An 11,945-nucleotide genomic window follows, 5' to 3' on the forward strand; every position below is an offset into this window, starting at 1 on the left:
CACCTTGCCTCGGGGGCAAGTTTCCCCCTCCTGGCCGCCCCCCCCCCCCTCTAGATGCATCTAGGGGCCCGCCCCCCTCTTCCCTTCCCCCTATAAATAGTGCGGGGGGGAGGGCTGCCATACCCCTTCCCTTGGCGCAGCCCCTCCTTCCTCCAACACCTCCTCCTCCGTAGTGCTTGGCGAAGCCCTACAGGAGAACCACAAGCTCCACCACCACGCCGTCGTGCTGCCAGAGTTCTCCCTCAACTTCTCCTCTCCCCTTGCTGGATCAAGAAGGAGGAGACGTCCCCGGACGGTACGTGTGTTTAACGCGGAGGCACCGTCCGTTCGGCGCTAGATCGGATCTTCCGTGATTTGAATCGCCGCGAGTACCACTCCACCAACCGCGTTCTTGTAACGCTTCCGCTTAGCGAACTTCAAGGGTATGAAGATGCACTTCTTCTCTCTCGTTGCTAGCATCTCCTAGATTGATCTTAGTGACACATAAGAAAATTTTGAATTATTACTACGTTCCCCAACAATCAAAGCAATTGTTTCTATGAGGTTTGATCAAATATTCCTTGAAGGGGAGTGTAAAATCGACCAGACGGAAAATCGAACCGTTTACAAAACTAGAAGATTCACATGAAAAAAAATCTTTGAGCAATTCAATTCTTCCAAATATGAAACTCCTTTAAAGCAAAGAGGGCCTATATAGGTCCGAATAATTGGGATTATTAGCTAACCATTTTCAATTAATAATGATTGTTTCAGGTTCCTATGATTCATAGGATTTTCACACGATTCCTATGTAATTTTCCCTACAAGTGTTGTTTGATTTGTAGGAATGTAATCATTGGGAATCACCCGTATGGAAATTTCCCTAGTCTATTCCGTAGGAAATTAAGTGTGAGCTCCGTAGAAAATTCCTATTCATCAATCAAACACACACTTGCGCCAATCCCTTTGCTTTTCAATTCCATGGGATTCAAATGGACACGGCATATCAATCCTTCACTTTTCATGTTCCTCCTTTTTTCCTATCCTACGAATTAAAGGAACCCCGTTATTACTCGATTACTAGTGTTTACTTTGGTTAGTGCAAATTAGTACAACATCATTTCTAAAGGAAAAATATAGCTAATGACAATACTGTATACTTGCATTAGGGCCTGGCTTTCGAAAAAGAAAACTGCACTCATGGAATATCAATTCAAATCTTCACAAGTTAAGAACTTCTGCGGCTCAAGTAAGGAATATCAGCTATAAAATATGGGTGCGATTTCTGGAGGATAACACGGAAAGTAGTAAAGGTGAGGAGGAGCAAAGCAAATATGTAAAGGCCAAGGAAGGGATGGGGTTCCATGACCATGAGGTGGGACGCGACGCAAACGCAGCAGGCGAGGGTGAGGTGGCCAGCCAAAGCGGCCAGGCCCAAAGCCAGCACCCAGTCGGGACATGGACACAGACTAAAGAGCGCGAAAAAGAAGGAAAAAGAGGGGGAGAGAGGCGCCGGTTGCCAAAGGTCGGGCTTGACCGGCTCACCTCACCTCGCCGACGACCGCTTTGGCTGCTGCTCAAATCAGGCAAAGCGATGCGACGCGCCACGTAACAGTGCTGGCTCTCCTCCGCCCGCGGCCGGCCATGGCCATGGCCTGACCTGGAGCTGGAGCTGGATTGGACGACAGCGGCAGCGGCAGCACGCATAGCGGACTCGAACGAATCACGGATCGCGTGCACCAGCAACAATCGGTCCGTGGATGGTTCGTGTCATTGTGTCCATCAGAGCGCACAGCGTGGAGGAAACCTTTGAGCCGATCGAACCTCACGGACCAGCTGCTTGGAGTACGTACGTCTCATTGGGAGTTGAAGCTAGCACAGCAGTAAAAAAGAACACCTGTTGCGGATACTCCCAATTTCTTTTGATTGACGTGCTCGACAGCTAGACCGGAACGCCACGCGAGGTGCATGCCGCGTTGGAAAATCTGAGCTGGTCGGCCTCGGTCGCCACCCTGGTGTTCCGCATACTCGGAGCGCCAGTAGTCGCCAGAGCCCCTGCGTACAGGAAAACTCAGAACACGTCCGTCAGAGACGACCAGTTGCAAGCAAAGGGCCGGCCATTGCCAATGGGCGGCGGGCGCCCGACCGGCCACTCCATCACTCTGCAGCAGTGATACTGATAGGATCTGATCTCCATCTGTTGCTGCATGCTGGATGCGACTCGCTGCTTCTCATCAGGCTTGCAGATGCTCGGGTGACAATCGGACACACCCAGTCCATCGCTCCCAGGGCGTATAGTTTACAGTACGTACTTGCAGCTCCCCTGCTCTCCTGCCTGCCTGCTGCATGGCATTGCCGTGCACGTTTTTCCGTGTGCCTAACTGCCTGTGCCTGGGTAAATGCATTGGTGAATGATTGTGTCCCGCGCGGCCCGGGCGTACACGCGGAACTGTTGGGGAGGAATGGAAGCCAAGGGGGCAAGGCCGCCGGGTCGTGCGCCGCTGGTTGGACTGGATTGGGTCTTGTTTTTCTTTTGACCATGTGTATGTTGTGGTGTTTGTTTATTTAGAAAAGAAATTTGTATTTCTGATGGAGTGGACGATCTTAAACGTTGATTTTATCTACCATGGTTTTGATATTGCAGTGGCGGTGGATCGACCGATTCATGGCAATCGACGATGAATGGCCATTGTTTTACAGCAGCGACGTGTATGCGTGGGCCGGGAATGGAAGGAATCATTGGCGCTTTGTGAACTGTGATGCTCGCCTGCAAAGCTTTATTTCCCAAGCTACTGCGCGTCTGCGTGGTGCATGCCATGCATGATCCTGGACAAAGCACCTCTGCAATGAAAAGAGATAGACGATGGGGAGACGGTAGAGATGGATTCTTTCACCGGCCTGGCTGTATTTTGTACTACTCAATGAATCAATGAATTTGGTGATTTTAACCCTACATGGAGCCTTCCTTTGGGACTAGTATCTACTTGATCTTAGTTCTCGTGGTTCGCCTGATTTTGGTTGGCAAATTACGATGAGTATTTAATCCCGGAAGATTTCTCGCAAAAAAAAAAAAGATTCAAACGATACGGTACGTTACCTTGTACCCGCCGCTTTACATATTCCTTTTGTAGGAAGTTTCCGCATGCAGCTTCATGCCATGAGTAGTGCACATGCATGGGAAAGTGTGAGCTCAAATGAAACAAAAAGGAATCTTCGGGGACTGTAATTTTGATCGCCAAATCTGTAGCCTCATAAGAGCATCTCCATCAAATAGATTTGGTTGTGTAAGATCAGTTTTAAGTATAGGCGATGTAAGATTATTATTTTTGCAAATAGGCTACACCTACGAATTTCAAAGCATCTTCTTTCGTAATCTCCACTAATCTACCCCCTGAATTTCAGGGATTGTGCCCTGTGCAATCCAATCAAACAACCACGCGTCACCATTTACGTAAATTTTCATTGCTACTCTACGTAAGTGTAGCAAAGCTCATGTTGTTGCCTCTCGTCCAGCAGAGTACCTAAACCTCACTAGTAGACTGCCCGTGCGTTGCCACGGGCTTTTTAAATTTTATGTCGCTTGCATCTTAGAGAAATAATGACAGGGAGATGTTAAGTTCATCATAGTGTTCATTTGGTTATACTGGAGAGATAAGATAACATCCCCTAGACAAATTTATTTTTATTGATAAATGAATTCCCTCCTGCCTATGTGGTTGACCTGGAAGGCAAAGGCGAATTTCATAACATGTATATGGTACCTTGCTAGAACAAAAAAAAATAACTGATATATTTGCCTCAAAATCAGAATGGATGATAGAAATTCCCACAAAAAATATAGCGTGTGATTACGAGGATTGTAATAGCACACTAAATCGTATCTCTAAATGTGTAGGACTGCAGAAGTGTTATTTCTTTGGAAAAAATGGACAGAGCAAATGAGGACGGTCCAATGCAGGTTCTGCCGCTTATTGTACACGTGTTTTTATACATAATCTGTTGGAAACAAAAAGGAACAAAATATGTTTGAGTAGGCAACGGTATGTTTTAAAAGATGATGACTTCCTCATATTGAAGCACATAACTGAACTCTACTGAACAGTGGTAGAGGAATCATAGGTATAGGAAAAGAGTGAACAAATAGGTATTATTTCGGTTACTCACAGCCTACATGTACAACATTGAGAAGCTCCTCTTGGATCAAGCTTACAACAGTGAGCATTGAACAATCATTCTCACTTGTTGCTAGCCGGTGTTGAGAACACCTGTGCAACAATTAGTATTGCAATGTTCTCCTTGATAGGTTCATGAAGATTGCCAACAATGAGAATCACATCAAGTATTTACGCCTGAAAATCTCACCATTGGTACTCATGGGAATTAATTAGTAGTACTCAAAAGAATGATATAGCTCTTGCAAGGAACTTCATATAACTTCAGTGCTGGTTTTTCGAAGTCAAAATTTCAGCATATAACTTCAGTGATGGTCCTTCGAAGTCAAAATTTCAGCATATATGTGAATATTAAATTGACATCGCATACCTAAAGAAATTAGGAAAAACTGCAAGGCTATAGTGCGCCTACCGTGTCCTCAAATGTACAAATTTATTTGAATAAACAACTAAAGTACAAATGTACTTAAAATAACAAAGTTTTGATCAAATTCACTAAAAATACCATGCACCAAATAACTATGTATATTATACAAGGTCAAGGCTGATTCGAGTAAGGCTGTTACCCAGTAGTATGACAGTTATCACCAGTTGCAAACTCTACAAGCGAGCGATAGTGTTACTTGCAGGAGTCCAAGTGTGAGACTTTTTCAGGCAACTCCATGTATATGTGTGTAGTAATTTGCACAAGAACGTAACGTCACTCTATATGCAATATGATTTTAGAGTGAAACATATGATTATTTACTATTGGACCAACCAAATGTGGTTTCAACTCACATGAGAAATACCATGTATACAAAACCAAAAAGTCAAGCAAGAATTTGATAGGGCATCTAAGCCACGATAACATTCAGTCACGTTGGTATGCAGTGTTGGTAGGGCGAAATGTGTCAATGCCACGATAACATCCACATGTCCACCGTCATGCCTCCCCGGCTCCTCCTGTCAACCACGCGCCTCTGCCAGCAGCTGCGCCAGCAAGAATACCATGTGGGGACATTAGAAATCTGTGGGGTCAATCTTCTCAAGTTACAAGGACTAATGCGTACAATTTAGAAAAACAAAGGGGTGCTATAAAAAAGCTATGGGTTACCCGACGCCACGGCTTACACGTAGATTCGGCACTGGCCTCTGCCATGGCGTGTCCCCACCTTCCTCTTCGCGCCTTCTCAAGTACTCCCAAGAAGATAACAACAATAACAGACTGTTTCAGTATTATAATTAATATTATTCGACAGACGTTCAAACTTGCACACAAATCATGCAAAATGCAAAACTACTAATGCCAGCTTAATAAAATGACTCCGCTGCATCATACATGGCCAATCAAAGATCATGCTTGGTCACTTCAGATGGCACAATGGAACAGGAAGATTTTACAAAATGAAAAGGCAATCTCTTCAATTCTTAAATTAGCAGCATTTCAGTATTTTGCAGCTGTTGAAAACTGGGTTGTTATTGCCCTACAGTCAATATACAACTTCAGATTAAAGATTACTTACTTGGTGAGCGATTAGCTAGATTACCTACTGGTGAGCGGTTAGCTAAATTAGTGACGGCGGTTTTTAACACTCCCAAGTTCAATTTAGTGTGAACGATGATAGATTGGTGAAATTTTATCATCCTGATATAAAATGCAGGTTCAGACACTTTGTAGCATAGTTACCAAGGTGAGTTGTGTCACAGGACATTCTATTTGAAGTGTCTAATTATATATGAGCTTAATCATGGTTGAAGAACATTGCCATGCCTCCCAAAAGTTTAACAGTTATTAGGAATGTAGTGCAATTACTAATTAGCCATGTCGTGTTCTAGCATATAAGGAAATTGTTTTTGTCCAATATGTAGTACTGGAACAAGTAGTGTTTGGAATCATATACATCAAATAAAAATAGTTGAAGGCCCAACGATAATTTCATACCTGTAGGAGAGGCATCGCCTCAACAAACAGTACTACGAATGAACATTGCAATATTTGTTCATAGTAAATAATCCTTGTACGTCAGAAACCAGAAATTTTGTGTCAGTGTGTTTCGTGAGAAGAGGACGCCAATCCGTCCTATTCCTGGCACAACAGCAAATCAAAGGGAAGCACACTTTACATGGCAGAAGTTCCAGGTAAGAGAAGAAAATCTAATATGATACTTATCTAACTGTATGAATACATTAGAAAATATCATTTCCAATTCTGAATTTACCATCCAGAAATCACAACCCTCCATTACTACTGCCAGCATCATGCCATTAACTGGTTCTGTAAATCCAGTAGATCATAATCCTTCGTGGCAACAAGGAGGGCCAAACGTTTATGTTCTGGCAGTAGATATCACTACCATGACCACTGCCTCAACGACTAACTTCCAGGTTCAGTATTGCAGGTCCTCATATATGCCATCAAGACGATCAGAAGACATATAGCCCTGCAAACAAAAGCAATTTTGTATTGTTGCATAGCACCTTCCAGGGATAAAGAGAACTATAATCAATTAAGTCGTCCCTTAGACAATATAACTTTCGTCACGCAAGGGTGACATAAAGCAGAAAAAAATCAGTTGGCTCATTTCAACAAGCATTTATCATAATCAAACGAGCAACATAGGGTCACCAAATTTGAGATTCTTTTTTCAACCCCATAAAACAAACATCAATAACTGAATTCCATTTAAGTATTGCACATTGCAGGATAAAAAGAAAAAGAAAACGGGTATTACACATTATAAACTCACCTTCTTTGTATTTGTTGGCGGGTTGCTTGACCAAATTTAGTAATATGCATGCCAACATGTCAAAAACGTTGAGCACCAATAAAGCACAGAAAACCATAGGTAGAAGATAAATCAATATACTTCATTCATATGCACTAAACGCATTGTAAAAAGGTACAAGTACTGAAATAGAATAAAAAAATCAGAAATAAAATTTGCATAATGGAGTGAGATATGATTACGTTAGTGATGTTTAAGACAGCGACCAGAGCTTGTAGAGTTAGTCGTTGGGTTTTGCTTCTCTACCACAGCAGCTCCGTCATGCGCGAGGTTCTTGCACTGGTACTGCTGCCCATGCACTCTGCAACTTTGCCTTCGACAATCTACATCGTCCTTGAAGTCCCGGTGCTCTTACTTCCTGATCCAACAAAACTGAAGGATCCCTGACCCGACAAATCCGAAGGATTAAAATAAAATAAAGAGTTCAGTTGTGAACAGCGGTAAGGGCTCCATCGCACACGATGCTGGGCGTTACTAATTTAACAACCGATGACGGAAGGAGAATACTCTTCGGATCTCTATACCCTGTCCTTGACATGTCATTTCTGAAATCTTAAGAGCAAGTAGTACGTTCTACTATACTAATGTGGTATCTTTTGATTTCCCCCCGGAATAGTCAGTTCCACCTCACTTTCACACAATCACACAAAAGTACATGAAAAATGAGAGGTTCAGTTCATCTCTGAATAAGGAAGGACGGAATGGAACTACAGTATGCAACTGTAGATGCAAACTCCCATATACTAACCATTCCACTATGTAGAACTCTAAACTCAGAATGCAGAAACCAAGACATGTTGAGTTGAAATTGCCGGAGGTGACATTTGGCAAACCTAAAGATTACGCACCATGTTCGAAAGCAAACACATGCATCTATGATCTATCTTCTGGTGGCAGCGTCAGTGCACGATCTAATTAGCAGTAAATTTCATCAGATAAGCCCACAAAGAAAAGAAAAATCACCAAATCATCTGCAGAAACCAAGACATGTTGAGCTGAAATTGCCGGAGGTGACGTTTGGCAAACCTAAAGATTACGCACCATGTTCGAAAGCAAACACATGCATCTATGATCTATCTTCTGGTGGCAGCGTCAGTGCACGATCTAATTAGCAGTAAATTTCATCAGATAAGCCCACAAAGAAAAAAATCACCAAATCATTCAGCAACAGAGTGACAAACACAGACAAAAGAAAGAAGAAATCCATAAGAAGAGAAGCATGAACCAATCTCTACAAAAATCAAAATAAAAAATGTGCACACGCACGCACATATCAGCCAGTTCTAGCATGCATCGATCCATCAAAGCATCAGGCCATCAGCCACCCATTAGAGAAGTGAAAAATGAAAGGATTCAAACTCTTACGCATCAATCCATCTAAGCATCAGTCCAAAGGCAGCGGGAGCGAAGTGCTCTGATGAATCCGCTTGGCGCAGCTCCGATCCCCTCGCGCATCTCAGCAGCGACGCAACCCCGCCCCCTCGCTCACCTCTACTGTGGCGCCAACCTGACCCCCTTTCTCTACCTTGCCCTCCTCACATCGCCCCCGATCGACATGCAGACGGGGCGCCATCCGAGCTAGCGGCATTGTCCAATCCACTTTCATTCCCGTAGCAAAATCTCAGTGTGGCAATATCTCTTAACAGTTAAGAAATATTACAAAACAACACAATTGTACAAAAGTAGCAGTAGCAAGCAACATGCAATCCTGACAAAAAAATTGTACTGTACACTACAAAAAATCTATTCATAAGGAGGGTAACTAAAATAAACATACTGTGCACTACAAAAATATCTATTCTCATGAAGAATTACGCCAGTTGCGTTAATTAGCAAATGAGGAAAATAGTCCATTCATACATCAGAAGCAATGCAATAGAAATTGGACCAGCACCACCAAACATTCATAGGAGGTGATTACCTTGTGAAGAACTGCTAGTGCTCCCAGTTTTTCAGTTAAAAGAGCATAAGGTCCTACTAAAAAAAGAATTGGTTCAGAAGTTCATAGGCTGTTTGTTGTTTGGGCTACATAAAACAACTCCCCAATGGAAGAAACATCATAGTTTAATATTCAGTGAACTACTAAATGGAACATTTAAGATAATTTTGTAGACTCAGCAAGTACCAACTATTTGGCTTATCTAATCTCACAGATTCCTTATTATTTTGATATACCAAGACAAAGTAGGTACTCTGCTCTCAGCTTTATGTTGGACCCAACAAAATACAGCGCAACTATCATGGATTTTGTAGTTGAGATTCATCAATGAAGATTGGGGTAAAGCATGTCTCTACTTATCTGATGAGGAACAAAATTAAAATTAATTCCACGCTGGTTACTGAATCTGACGAGATATAATACCGCACCCAATCTGAAAGTCTGATCTCTCGCCCATAAACTGTATTCCAGAGTAGCCCCATCAGAAACAAATAATATGACACAGAAATTATTGTGTTCCCTTGTCTTCTCCTTCTTCATCCATAGAACAACTATTGACCATCTTATTTGAGCAGGTAGCTAAATCTATCAAATATAAGCATGGAAAAACTGGATCAAAAAATAAAGCACAAAAGAAACTAAGATAAAAGGGAAGGATGAGAGAGAGGAATACGTACCCCCGAATGGAGATCCTCAGCAGTCAATCATTGGCGACGGCGAGCACTTTGCCGCTGACTGTATGGCCTTCTGTAATTCTGCTAGCAGCATGCCTCGAGTCATTAGCCTATCGAGGACAACAACACCAAGGAGATAGCTTGACGCCGATGTGGGTTGGGGGTGGCTGGCGGCGGGGCTCTCCGAGCCTGGAGACGAAGGGCGCACGCGGCAGCGGCGATAGCCGAGCCCGTCGCGGCTCGGGCCCGAGCTGCGCGTGGCAGTGGATCCGCGGCGGCGTCGGCATCCTGGGGATCCTGATCCATGACGGGCGACGTATCCGAGGCGCCGGTTGTGACGGTGTCCTCGTGATCCACGACGGCCGCATCTGCCCGGATCGGCGTCGGCGGATGCGGATGCGTCTGCGTATCCTCGGGAGACGAGGAGGAGCAGATCGGAGGGCGGCGGCAGCGAGATCGCACGAGAGGACGGCGGCTCTGTGTCCTCGAGGGATCGACAGGAGCGGTTTTTTGCGGGGTGTTTTCTGGCTGCGTGTGTGGGGTGGGATGGGGGAGACGAAAAAAAACCAGCGAAAAAAACCGGTTGAAAAAAACCAGTCAAAAAAAACCAGACGAAAGTGGGGGGACTATTCAACCAACTCGTCCATTAGGAGTAGAGATTATGTATTTATTTTCTAGACACTGCCATATGAACCCCCGTCGGTCAGTAAGTTTTCCCATTCATTCCGTCCATAATAGTAGTACTCTTGCTGGACCTGAAGCATGGCGGCAGATTGGTGCGGAACGGGCGGGACATGCGGTGTGAGGCAATCAACATGGCGTGTGGGAGGGCGGCGTGGTGGTACATGCACGCGGCGTAGGGTGGAGCGGTGGTGTGATAGTGCGGAGAAGGGGTGGGAGTAGGAGGGAGAGAGGCGGAAGTGAGGGTGGTTGCCGGGGTGGTGGCCGATTGCGGTGGATGAGATGGAGGCGGTTGTTGCCGGGAAGCAAGCACAAAGAAGGTGTGACGCTGTGAGGGAGAGCAACGAATGGCGGGGATAGTGTTGGGGATGCCTCCGGAGAGGATGGGCTAGGGTGGCATGGGTGCGGGACTGCAGATTTAGTCTAATACCTAAATTTTAAGGTAATGCAAACTAAATAGATAAATCTGTTCCTTTTTGCGAATAAAACTAGATTAATGATCTGTTGGAGCAGTTTTTTGGGCGATTTTAGCGGTTTACATCTATTATCTATTGAAGGTGCTATAAGAAAATGATTATGTATCGCGCAGTTTTGACATCATGTGCGTAACTTATCCTCGTCATATTTAATTTGACGGTGCACCTATAGCTAATCTACAAGTGACCATGCGCACTTAGCTAAGATAATCCAAAGTGAGGATGCTAAAGAACATAAAGAGGTGAGGTAAAGATTGAGGTTAATTTGCAGGTTCGGATCCCATCCCGCTTGATCGAAGGGAAAGCGAAAACCTATAAAGTGCCATGGGACCAACATGCAATCGCATGCAGAGATCGAGCCCCCACACAGCTATCGCATGCATGGAAAAGCGTGCATTTGGTAGGTATCATACGGGCTCCCGTCCGATCTCTCGTATCCTGCCGGCCGGCCTTCCAGCTCTCTCTCCTCTCTTTCCCTTTAGTTTTTGCTGCTTCTCTGCTTTTGCAAAGCCATCTCCATGGATCTCTCTCTCCCCTTCGCTCTTTCTGCTACTAGTGTATGGTCCTGCTGCTCGTATGTACGTACTGTGCTGTGTCTCCACTCTAGTAGCTAGCTATAGGCTAATGGAACGGAACACGAAATTGGAGGCGCCGCTTTGCAGAAGCTCGATCGCTTTCGTTGTCTTCAGTCGTCGGAGGAAGGTCCCTTCCTTCAAGGGTGGCTAACCTTTTGTATTTTACTGTGCGTGGCTCAGAGATCACATGCAGTTTTACACAAGCTAGTAGGTCGATCGTGGTCACTGGCAGCATCGTATCGCCGGCTTGATTGGATGCTCACTCCAGCAGAAAACTCTCGTGTGGTCACTACTAGCTTGGATTCATAATTTGGACGAAAAGCTTGCACACCAGCGCATGCATGATAGAGTGCACAACATGCATCGAATGTATGTTTAGTGCTAGTATGCGTTTGGCTAACTAATGGTAGGCTGGCATGCATGCACGTAAGGCATCGATCGCCGGTCAATTGCATGCTCTGTTCGCCGCTGTTAAAATAGAGTGTACTCCATGCTACTAACTTTGGCTACAGCCATGCATTTTCAGTTGCACACGTTCACGGACTCAGATTGAACGATCAATCACCAACTTGGTAAATTTGTTTCTCTCCGTGAATGCGTGAATATTCACGTAAGGTCCCTACTATGCGTACTATCTTTGCCGGTTTTATGTTTACCTTTGCAGCTGCTTCTGCTGTGGGT

General features: G+C 44.5%; 1 long non-coding RNA gene across 12 annotated transcripts; it reads right to left on the reverse strand.

The window, feature by feature from the left end:
* Nucleotides 1-4,871: 4,871 nt before the first annotated feature.
* Nucleotides 4,872-10,051, reverse strand: LOC109774574 (uncharacterized). 12 transcript variants are annotated; one of them, XR_012181362.1, is made up of 8 exons: nucleotides 9,536-10,051; nucleotides 9,287-9,443; nucleotides 8,841-8,896; nucleotides 6,881-7,302; nucleotides 6,353-6,574; nucleotides 6,076-6,219; nucleotides 5,265-5,319; nucleotides 4,872-5,123 (listed from the first exon to the last, which is right to left on the reverse strand). It is a non-coding gene; the product is annotated as an uncharacterized lncRNA (long non-coding RNA). The 12 variants fall into 12 exon arrangements; XR_012181365.1 differs by having other exon boundaries at nucleotides 5,248-5,319; XR_012181371.1 differs by having other exon boundaries at nucleotides 5,265-5,330.
* Between the last annotated feature and the right edge of the window lie 1,894 nt (nucleotides 10,052-11,945).

Source organism: Aegilops tauschii, chromosome 4 (assembly GCF_002575655.3).
Source record: "Aegilops tauschii subsp. strangulata cultivar AL8/78 chromosome 4, Aet v6.0, whole genome shotgun sequence".
Lineage (NCBI taxonomy): Eukaryota > Viridiplantae > Streptophyta > Magnoliopsida > Poales > Poaceae > Aegilops > Aegilops tauschii.